This window comes from Hyla sarda, chromosome 4 (assembly GCF_029499605.1).
Source record: "Hyla sarda isolate aHylSar1 chromosome 4, aHylSar1.hap1, whole genome shotgun sequence".
Lineage (NCBI taxonomy): Eukaryota > Metazoa > Chordata > Amphibia > Anura > Hylidae > Hyla > Hyla sarda.
In genome coordinates this window covers 290,896,191-290,903,960 of record NC_079192.1, presented here as the reverse complement: position 1 = coordinate 290,903,960, position 7,770 = coordinate 290,896,191, and positions in this window count along the sequence as shown.

Sequence of the window (7,770 nt, the reverse complement as noted above, 5' to 3'; positions counted from 1 at the left end):
AATGCAGATGTTAAGATCTTTTCGATAATCTCGGCAACTAGATTGAAGCAAGTGATTAGTAGGTTGGTCCACATAGATCAGATGGGCTTTGTGCCTGGAAGGTGAATTTTTGATAATCTTGAGCGAACATTTGTTTACCCTTTAACCCCTTAAGGACCCATGACGTACGTACGTATGTATTTTGACGTTTTCCTTTTTTCCTCCTCGCCTTCAAAAAATCATAACTCTTTTATATTTTCATCCACAGACTATTATGAGGGCTTGTTTTTTGCGTGACCAGTTGTCCGTTGTATTGCCATCCCTCACTTTACCATAAAATGCATGGCGCAACAAAAAAAATACTATTTGAGTGGGGAAATTAAAAAGAAAACCGCAATTTTTCTAATTTTGGAAGGTTTTGAACTTTGCAAATTAACATATAGACAAGCCTGATGCATTTTGGAAACAAGTTCTGTGGACCAATGAGGTTAAAATTGAACTATTTGGCCGGAGTGACCAAAGGTACGTTTGGAGAAGAAGGGGAACAGAATTTAATTAAAAGAACCTCTGTCCAACTGTTAAGCATGGGGGTGGATCAATCATGCTTTGGGGTTGTATTGCAGCCAGAGGCACAGGGAACGTCTCACGCATAGAAGGAAAAATGGATTCAATAAAATTTCCGCAAATTTTGGATGCTAACTTGATGCCATCTGTGAAAAAGCTGAAGTTAAAGAGAGGATAGCTTCTACAAATGGATAATGATCCTGAACACACCTCGAAATCCACAGGGGATTACATCAAGAGGCGTAAACTGAAGGTTTTGCCATGGCCTTCACAATCTCCTGACCTCAATATAATTGAAAATCTATGGATAGACCTTAAAGGAGTTCTCTAAGCTAAAACTTTTAACCTCCGCTGTGACCGGGCTGTAAAACTATACATAATAACCTTTCACTTACCTGCCTACGATCCCCTGTTGTTCCGATATCGCCGCCCGTGCTCCGGTCCCTGTCAGCTTCCTCTTCCTGCGGGTCAGTGACTTCACTCTGCGCTCAGCCTATCAGAGGCCGTGACGGGACATTGCTGCGGCCTCTGATAGGCTGAGCGCAGAGTGAAGTCACCGACCCGCAGGAAGTGGAAGAGACCGGGACGGGAGAACGGGACGGCGATATCGGAACAACGGGGGGATCGTAGGCAGGTAAGTGAAAGGTTATTATGTATAGTTTTACAGCCCGGGCACAGCGGGGGTTAAAAGTTTTAGCTTATAGAACTCCTTTAAAAGAGCAGTGCGTGACAGACAGCACAGAAATCTCAAAGAACTGGAAGACTTTTGTAAGGAAGAATGGGCAAAGATACCTCAAACAAGAATTGAAAGACTCTTGACTGGCTACAAAAAGCGTTTACAAGCTGTGATACTTGCCAAAGGGAGTAGTACAATATATTAACTCTGCAGGGTGCCCAAACTTTTGCAGATGCCATTTTTTTGTTTTCTGTTATTTTGAAAGTGTAAATAATGGAAATAAAATCTAACTTTTGTTGACATATTATAAGAATGTCTAATCTGTAATTTGATGCCTTTTGAAGATTTTTCCATCTTTCCTTGGCTTCTTTATGCACATTAATACAAATTTTTACCTGGGATGCTTTTGATCCCCACTGTAGCACTGATCAGCATTATCGGTCATCTTATGCTCTGGTCTGCTCGATCGCAGACGAGAGCAGAAGACCCCGGGAGATGGCTGGAGCCAGGTGAGAGGACCTCCGGCCGCCATGCTGGATGATCGGATCCCCGCGTCCGATTGCGGATGTCCGCCATTACGGGCAGGTCCCTGGCTGCTATCAGCAGCTGGGACCTGCCGCGCATGACGCGAGCATCGCTCCGATGCTCGTGGTTATGCATAGGACGTAAATGTACGTCCTGGTGCGTTAAGTACCACCTGACCAGGACGTACATTTACGTCCTTTGTCATTAAGGGGTTAATGTACAGGCCGGTAGGGGGGACCTCCACTCCATTCTGTCGTTAGGCGCCACAAAGGTGTTCCATAGGGTGGAGTAGAGGTTTCTATGGGTCTTGCTAACGAAATTTGGGTTTGGTCCAGAGTATACTGATTTGATTAAATTGTACTCTCATCCTTCTGATAAATTGATATTGGGGAAAGATTTTACGATGCCCTTTGAGCTATCTAGAGGTACCCAGCATGGATGTCCTCTTTCCCCCCTTCTCTTTTCACTCTATATTGAACCCCTTGCTGTGATATTAAGGGATAGGTGGAACTAAGGGGGTTTGGGAGCAGGGGGGAGGAAGACAAGATTGTGTTATATGCCGATGATTTGCTTCTATATGTGCACGATCCAGTGAGAGCTGTTCCGAAGTTGGAACACATTTTTCAAGAGTTCGGTGGGAGGTTGGGGTTGTAGATAAGCTGGACGAAATCATATGCACTTCCCATATATCATAGTTCAGATCAGCTAAAGTTGGGAATGCAAGTGGTGGGAGAAGTGGGCTCCTTTGAATATCTGGGAATTAGGGTAACTGTTAACCCTTTAGATTATTTTAAGGAGAATCTAAAACCTTTGTTAAGCTTGAGAAAAAATGTTAAAATTTGGAATATACTGCCATTAAATATGGCCTATAGGATGGCGGTATTGAAGATGGTGGTTCTGCCTCAAGTCCTGTTTTTCTTAAATGTGTCCCCTATTTGGATAGTCGATAACTGGTTCACCAGAATCAAAAGATTAATGAATACATTTTTGTGGGGAAGGAAAAGAGCAAGACTAAAATATTTGAAATTGGTAGCCCCCAACAAGAAAGGGGGATGTGCCCTGCCGTCCTTTCGGCTATATTTAAGTGCCAGAGTATTGACTGCTATAAAACAGAAAAAGTGGGAGTGGGCGGGGAAATTGAATGAAATCAATAGAGATACAGAGGGGGTGGAAATAGCTGAAAAAATTGTAAGATAAAAGGGGTTATGGAATTTACTCCTATTGGCATAACCCAAGGTTGAATGAATATTTGAAGATTTACGATCCAGTGTTTTGGGGGAATCTAGAGAAATTAGGAAAATGGGGCCTATTATTGGTGAGAATGGTTTGAAATACTTTAAAGAATTACAGGAGGATTTTGGTTGAAGAGAAATAGATAGTGATGGGAAATGGGAAGATTCACTGGGGTAAATCACGGAGGCACAATGGAAAGTAGCATTAAGTAATGATAAAACAGTTTCAATAAATAATTCTTACAGGTTATTTCTGTTAAAAAAATTTGCCTGGTGTGTATTTCACTCCTGTAAGCTTAAAGAAAATAGGTCACTGGAAAGAAGATAAGTGTCCCAGATGTAGGGAAGAGGGAGCAGATTTTATTTACATTATGTGGTCATGCTTGGAGATTAATATATTTGGGCAGGAAATATTGGGAGAAATTAAAATAAGATTGCATGTGGAGAATAAGTTTCCCCCCCCCCTTTATGCGCTACTGGCTATTCAAGAAGGAAGTCCGGAACAAGGAACTCTCTTAAGAAAACTGTATTTGTGTGCTTAGTTATTGATTATGAGGGTTTGGATGTCTCCAAGGGTCCCAAGCCTTAGGCATTGGTATAATATAGTGGATAACATCATGAAATTTGAAATATTATTGTGTAAAGGTAACAAGAAACAAGAATTAAGGTTAAATAAGATCTGGGATAGGTGGATGAGAGAGTAAAATAGGAGAAATAAATAGACAAATATGAATCCTGAAATGTTGAAATAATTTGAAATTTTTTTTCAACTCCCCCCCCCCCCTCTTTGGGTGTCGGACGTCTCTAAGGGGAGGGAGGGAGGAAGGGTGGGTTGGAAAAGTGGGATGATTATTGTAATTTATAAGAAAGTTCTTGGCATTTTTTTTTATATATGTTTGAACAGTGGAAAATAATAAAGATTTGTTACATATATATATATATATATATATATATATATATATATATATATATATCCATGACTTCTGCAGTGTGGAGTGGATTATGGTGAATTTATACTGGTGTTCTTTGTGTTGTTCTAGTCTAGTTTTGTTTCTTGTAAATAAATTTTCTTCTTGGTTCATTCCTGTATAGTTTCTGTATTTTTAAGTTGCTGTTGTTGAGATGCACATTTGCCAAAATGTCACATTTATGGTGTAATAAATGTCATCATTTTTTCACAAAAAAAAAAAACCCCATATATATATATATATATATATATATATATATATATATATAATATTTTATACAGAAGAAAACGAGCAATTGCTACTGAAAAATTGATTCTTTATTGATACAAACCATATGACACACAAGAAACACCAGGAGATTAAAAACAATACTGGCGGAACTGGGTAATGGTATTACATACAATAGATACCGGGGTATAAGCAGTAAATTGTACAATAGGGTGGAAAGGGGATGGAGGTAGATGCAATATCGGACATTGAGCAATCATACATCTACCTCCATCCCCTTTCCACCCTATTGTACTATTTACTGCTTAATCCATCATATGGATTTTTAGGTGCAAAATTGAAAGAGTTATGATTTTGTAAAGGTAAGGAGAAAAAATGAAAGTGCAAAAACTGAAAAAAACCCTGGTCTTTAAGGGTTAAAAGTTCATACATTGTGAGATGATGACAGGCAATATTCTTGAGGGGGTTTATGCCTCACCCAGATTCTTGAATATGTAAGAAAAAGAAACAGACAAAAAGCGCACTAATGTGCCATGATTCTGCTTGAGCAGTGGTGAAACGGTGAAAAAGAAAGGTGTTGCGCTCACCTGAGCGTGTTGTGTCAGAGGCACAACACCGTAATCGGGACATGTGATCTTGAAAGGGCTGCTGGCACCTCACCGTCCCGGGAACCGGTCCTGGGCGGCTGGTCAGTAGAAGCAGGGAGTGAGAATCGAAAATCCTCAGAAAAAACGTGGTGCTCCAAAAGCGCTCCTTTACAAGGTAAGGATAACCATGGGTCTGGTGTTCGATAAAGCAATAAGTCCTTTATTCAGGCACAAAGATGCAGGGATAACGCGTTTCGAGGGGTGGAGACCCCCTCTTCGTCAGATCCAATACCTATTGGATCTGACGAAGAGGGGGTCTCCACCCCTCGAAACGTGTTATCCCTGCATCTTTGTGCCTGAATAAAGGACTTATTGCTTTATCGAACACCAGACCCATGGTTATCCTTACCTTGTAAAGGAGCGCTTTTGGAGCACCACGTTTTTTCTGAGGATCTTCGATTCTCACTCCCTGCTTCTACTCACCCAGATTCTTAAAATAGATAAGATAAAGAATCCATAAAAGCTGGACCTAGTGAAATCAGTTTATTGAGGCTTTGACAACAATTTCATTCAGAGCCTGGATTTTTTTAGAATAGTAGAATGGTTGGAAGTGGTCAACTATTATCTCTTTCTCCAATAAAGGTTTTTCAGCTTGACTGCAGGTAGTATATTTTATAGTGATCCTTTTGTAACGATAAGATGATCCATTTGTGGTCGGAAGGCTGGTATACAGTTTTTATGCTCTCTTTTGGGTTTGTTTTCTTTTTGAAATGTCAGGTCAGACTGTTACGTATAGTTGCATTTGCTTTATTTCAGTTGGCCAAATGGATGTTTGACAAATATGTAGTTCCCACTTTTATAGTCTAAAGCGCTCTTGGTATCTACTTTTTAAAAGTGAGTTTTTATAATCAAATTGCTTCTTAATATGATATATGAACGTCTGAAAACTCAATAAAAAAAAGTTGTAGCTATTGTAAAACTCATCTGCACTGTTTTCAGATCCTTTTGAAATCAGCATTAGGTTGTCAATTTATTAATGGTAAAATATATTACTAATGAAATATATGCTGCTTCAGGCACCACATAAAAATATTCCCTAAACTAGAGTCACCCTAGTATATATTGTCATGTCTGTCTAAGTCTGTGTTCACACACAGCCATTTGGATTTGCTTGTGTGTGAACAGTTTTATGTTCCCTGGTCAGGAAATAGTTAATGCCTCTCGCTTTTTGTGCCAATAGCTCCTAATATGTGTCTATTTAATGTCAGCCCAGTCTAGCCTCTGGGCTGGTAATTGACTTCATTACATCCTGACTTGCTAACTTGCTGGACATGCTGCTGGGAGCTCTTGGTGAAACACTCTTTATTTTAATCTACTATCTCTGTTTTAGCATGCACTCTCTTTTTGCCATGTGTCTGTTCACACTGTGTTTTCTCTTGTATCCGTTCATATAAAGTTATGTGTTTTATATTTCTGTTTTCCTACTGGGTCAGCTTCTGACCACACTGTGGAGTGTACTGCTGGCCAGTAGTCTATTTGGATTTATTTTTAATGGTTACTTTTGTTAGTAGAGTGGAGTGTCCAGTCGTGTGACCAGTGTGAACAGTGTCCTACGTTGCCTCCCTGTTACCGCTCCATGGGAACTCCTTGTCTACTGGAGGTGTTCGGAGGGATTGCTATTCCTGTCTTGTGTTCAGTGTGAACAGTGTTCTATAATTATATCCTGTTGTATCCATTTTTCTGAGTTGTAAGTTGGCATCCCTGTTACCTGTCCATGGGGACTCCCTGTCTACTGGATGTGTTCAGAGGGATTGCGATAATTCCTGTTTAGCGATTTATCTCATTTACCTGTCCGTGGGGACTCAGAGGGTATTGTTATTACTGTGTCTACCGGAGGTTTTTCTAAGGGATTAAGTTTTTTCCTGTTTTGTTCTGGAATATGTTCAGGCTTATCCTTTTTTCTGTCTAGTGTTTTGAACTCTATATGTTTATTCGTTTTTTATTCAGATCTTTGGCGTTCTGTTCATGACCGCTTATCTATAGTGTCCTCTGTTCACGACCATTGAGTCCTCTGTTCATGTCCATTGATATAGTGTTCTCTGTACTAACTCTCTGATCTGTGTCCTCTGAACTCTATACTATAGAGTTCTATGTTCCTGTTATGTTTCTGTTTCTGACCGACTATTTATCAGTATGTGTTTTTATTAGGCCCCTGCACTTTAGCTCAGGGACGGACCGGCGCCCAGTTGTCGATCCACTGGTTAGGGTGGATTGGCAAGTAGGCAGGGAGAGTGGTTTTAGGGCCAGTTTAGGGCTCACTCTCCCTGTCCCCCGGTCGATTCCTTACATATATATTGCGGACATGGTTATCTGTCCAAAACACATTCTAAATCAACGCAAAATATTTGTTAGTTAAAATCAATTAAATCCCTTGTAAATGAAAGTTACATTGATTATTGGCAGTCTGTGATACTGTGTATTCTCATTGGTGGTCAGCACCAATATTGTTTTGGTAAAATAGAGTTGCACAATGTTTTTCTTTGAACTCAGCAAGCGCAGACTATATAACTGTGATACAACTGTAATAAATTAGTGATCCAATCTAGCCAAGTAGAGATGAAGAGGTGGCCAAGTCTAAGTGAGTCCCTGTCTCAGCTGTTTCTTTTATATTCAGTGGAAATAGGCACTTGCATTCACTGCCACCCCTCTTTGAATGATGTTTTTAAAATCAGGTAATAAGCCAAAACAAAAACATCAACATTTTGTTCTTTCAGATTTTTTTGTAGCATGTTATATTTAACCTCTAACCACTTTCATAAAAAACTAGAGATAGAGATAAACATATTAAGGATAACAATTATAATAATGTCAAAGTTAACATTTAAAATCTCATTGAATGAAATTATTTTATTTTTGGTCATATTAAAAGAGATACATTTCTGCCAGCATGCTGAAACAAAATGTAACAATATGAAAGGCATTTTAAGTTTTCAAGGAAGCAGAAACTAAAT